This window comes from Canis aureus, chromosome X, assembly GCF_053574225.1.
Source record: "Canis aureus isolate CA01 chromosome X, VMU_Caureus_v.1.0, whole genome shotgun sequence".
NCBI lineage: Eukaryota > Metazoa > Chordata > Mammalia > Carnivora > Canidae > Canis > Canis aureus.
Window position 1 is genome coordinate 44,496,639 of NC_135649.1, and position 2,856 is coordinate 44,499,494.

Genomic DNA, 2,856 nt, shown 5'->3' on the forward strand with positions numbered 1-2,856 from the left:
ACCCATCTCAATTAGTCATTGGATATGGGTCAGATGATTCTCTGCAACTAAGGCTGTCCTTGAAGGGGCTAAAAGATGAGGACTTTCTGCTAATAAGAACCCTAGATTCTGGAACAAGTCCTTTCTTTTTTTTTTAAGCTTTTATTTATTTATTCATGAGATACACCATGTCAATAATGTCCACTCTTTATGCTGCTAAAATCTGCTTCTTCATTTAAGTCCAGAAAGAAGATCCTCCAGGGTTCTCCACTATCCATTCTAGATTCCTTTTCCTCTCACCTGGTCTGTGTGGACTGCAACTGTCAGCCCTGATAAGGGCTGGTTGCCATGCTCTTCTCTGGCCAAAGTTATTGCACATGTCCATTTCCCACCAAAATTGGGCAGAAGAGTACCAAGAGGTACCCATGTGGATTGCTTGGGAGTCAAGCATATTCAACTTGCTCCCATGATCTAACAACATTTCTTCCTCCTGATGACCAAGGTTAATTACCCCATGCAAATGGCATAATAGAATCTGACACCATTTTTTGATGTTTGACTGCTGACATCTTCTAAATATCACCTCCATTTTTTCCCCTTGTACTCCACATCTGGGAAAGCTTATAAGAAAGTTAAGGTACTCCTTTCTTTGGTGCCAATGGGAGGTTCAAACCATGCAAGCCTCTACCTGCACAAAGGAATTCTCGTCCCCTAATCACCATAAAAACTCCAAGCCAGTTTCCTTTCCCTGATTTCTCAAGCCATTTTTGGACTAGCTCAGGAAGCTTGTCCTGCTTTCTTGAAAAAGCCTCATTATATAAGTATGAACACTCTTGGTGTGTCTGTGTGGCATCACCACTTGACTTCTGAACCCAATTTGGGGCAGGGATCCATCCTGTGTCTATAGGACAGTGACAATAGATGGTGATTCTGGCTATCCCCTGAACAAAAGAATCCTGCATGTCTAGGAAGAATCTATAACTTACAGTTCAATATGATTTTTGCTGAGTTTTGTGGCAGAAGTGTTTGCCCTTTGGTGATTATGAACTGCAATTCTACAGATATCAGAATTGTGGGGACAGGAAGAATAAACTGCCCTCAAACTGACTCTGAACATGAGACTACAATATCAACTCTTCTTTGGCTTTCCATTCTGCCAGCCTTCCTTATAGATTTCAGACTTGTCAATTTCTAAAATCATGTGAGCCAATATCCTAAAATAAATAAATAAATAAATCTCATATTATTATATTTGTAGTATTTATATAAACAGGGGTTCTCTTTCTCTTGAGAACCCTGATAGAGGATATTCCCTGAAGTAGCTTATAGAAGTTAAAAATGTTGCTTTATTTTCTGATAAGGTTACTGAACTTTGCACTTGACCACTCTGTTTTTATATAGCACAGAAATGTATCTGGTCACAATAGGGCAAGTTCAGTCATGTATAAACTTTTCCTCTCTCTCTCTCTCTCTCTCTCTCTCTCTCTCTTTTGGTGAACACATTTCTAAACCCACGGCTTTCTACCACCTTTTCTCTCTTTCCCAACGCCCACAATTACTTAACTAACATAGAAGAAGGGGGGCTTAGTCATGTATTTCCTTGAGTAACAGGGGAGAGACTTCTTGTATGAAGTGGTTAGTGTCTGTCCATATTAGCTTCTGCTGATGTTCTCCTTACACACTGGCTCCTGTTTATCCCTATAGACATCTGTTGAGTTGTTTCCTGTCCTGCCATGACCTTTGGTTTACAGGGATTCCTTTACGCATTGTCTTGTTGCCAATTTCAAATTCTCTTTTGACCTCTTGGTCCTCCTTCAACCTTTTAGGTGTACCCCCTCCCCCAGAGACATGAAAGCCATTCTCTTCACACCATACAAGGCTACCAGGGTTTTTATGAGGTTGTCCTCACGCATGTGCATCATAACATTTCTCAGCCATTATTGTTCTCCTGCAACAGAATCATGATGTTTGGCTTATCCACCCAGCTCTCAGATTTCCATGATGAGAATTGAGACAAAGTCCCTATAATTTTTATGGAGTTTCTTTTATCCTTTCTACCTGGAGCTCAGTCAAGACCGGTAGAAAAAGAAAGGTAAGAGCAGGGTGTGGGTTCCTTTTCAAAGGCTGGTGTATCTGCTAAGCTCTGTTACCCAGAGAGGACATTACAGAAAAAATAATTTATATACTCAGTCTGGTATCTCCTGGAATATGGGGAAATAGTCTGTTCTGGAGAACCAAGCTTAAGGGAGTCTCTGATGTACCTTAGTGGAAGCCATGCCTGAGATTTATGGATGAAAGGACAGGGTACTTAGACAAAAATGAAGGATTTTCCAGAATAATAGACCTGACCTGAGGATGCTTGCATTATAGGTCACAGTCAATACTAATGTGTACATATGCCATAGAGAAACTGAGTTATTAGAACAGCCACTAGTGATACAGAGAAGATTAGCATGGCCTCTGTGCAAGACTGACATGCAAATTCAAGAAGTGCTCCATATTTTTTTTTAAAAGAACAACCACCAAGAGGGTATTTGTGTGAAGAATGCATGGCATTCTGGGACAATAGAGTGAAAGTAACTTTGGAGTTGATGATTAGGACTTGGATCATGAAGACCAAGGCCTCCAAAGAGAGGACACAAAGGCTTTTCTGGCCTTTGGGGCAAAGGTCTTTGGTGTGAAAAAAATATCCTAAGTTTAAGAATTGAGTAAGTAACCCCTTATTTAGGGGAGCCAATTTAACTTGGCTTTTTGTGGTACTCTTACAATGTTTGGAATCTGGTCTTTAGAAAATAGTTCCAAATTCCTCAACAAGCAGGGTTATTTAAGTAGTCTGAGAAAGTACTATACCATTCTAATGCAGGACTACCCAATTTG

At 40.2% G+C, this 2,856-nt stretch overlaps 1 pseudogene; it reads left to right on the plus strand.

Moving 5' to 3' along the window:
* Window positions 1-2,387: 2,387 nt before the first annotated feature.
* On the plus strand, window positions 2,388-2,484 carry LOC144309285 (U6 spliceosomal RNA; annotated as a pseudogene).
* Window positions 2,485-2,856: the final 372 nt, after the last annotated feature.